An 813-nucleotide genomic window follows, 5' to 3' on the forward strand; every position below is an offset into this window, starting at 1 on the left:
AGGATCTGTTATTTCGATAGCCAAGAACTGTTCTAATCCTCATATAATTGTTTGACATAGGCTGTGAATGCTTGCAAAGATCATTATGACAAGGTTGTGAGCCACATGAGTGATAGCCTCTCGGGAATGGGAAGTGCAGTAGTCACCAAGGATAAATCAATAGCCCAACTCACCAAAGACAAGAAGCGTTTGAAGGATCTGTTATCCACCACAGAAGCCCAACACCAAGAGGAAATGAAGCAAGCCATTGAAGAGGCGAAGATGTGGGCTGCAAGATCGGTGTTGCAAGCTAGGATCAAGATGGCGATAGAAGCTGGTGATCCTGCTTTCGATAAGGCTACTTGGGATGTAGAGAAATGGAAGGTGGCTTTGGTAGCTCTTGGTGGTAAAGAGGATGTGGTGATGGCTGATGGGATGAAGCTGGGACAAACGGGATGAAGGAAGCGGTCGAGGTTGAAGAAAGGAAGGCAGCAGTGGAGGGTGATGAAATTGCTTGAACGGGCGATGAAGGATATCAAATACAAGTCCCGAGCCCATTTTTATTTTGTTTGGTTATGCTTTTGTGGATAATGGTTTGTAACAGACAATAGTAATTAGGGTAAAGGATAGATGATCCTTAAGACAATTTCCAAGGGTAGCAAAGGTGGAGGAATCCTCTATTTGTGGGGATGAAGCCTTTGATGTCCCTGACTTTTATTTTCCTACACTCGTTTAAACTGTTAGTAACAACTTACTTTAACGCAGGTGGATGGTCCATCTTTTGAATCTTTATGCGTTATTTATTATTCTCGGAGTGGGTTTGATAAAGTCTCT

This window comes from Bidens hawaiensis, unplaced genomic scaffold, assembly GCF_021521415.1.
Source record: "Bidens hawaiensis isolate Kalapana, Puna unplaced genomic scaffold, B.hawaiensis_p1.1 tig00028734_1, whole genome shotgun sequence".
In the NCBI taxonomy this organism is placed as follows: Eukaryota; Viridiplantae; Streptophyta; class Magnoliopsida; order Asterales; family Asteraceae; genus Bidens; species Bidens hawaiensis.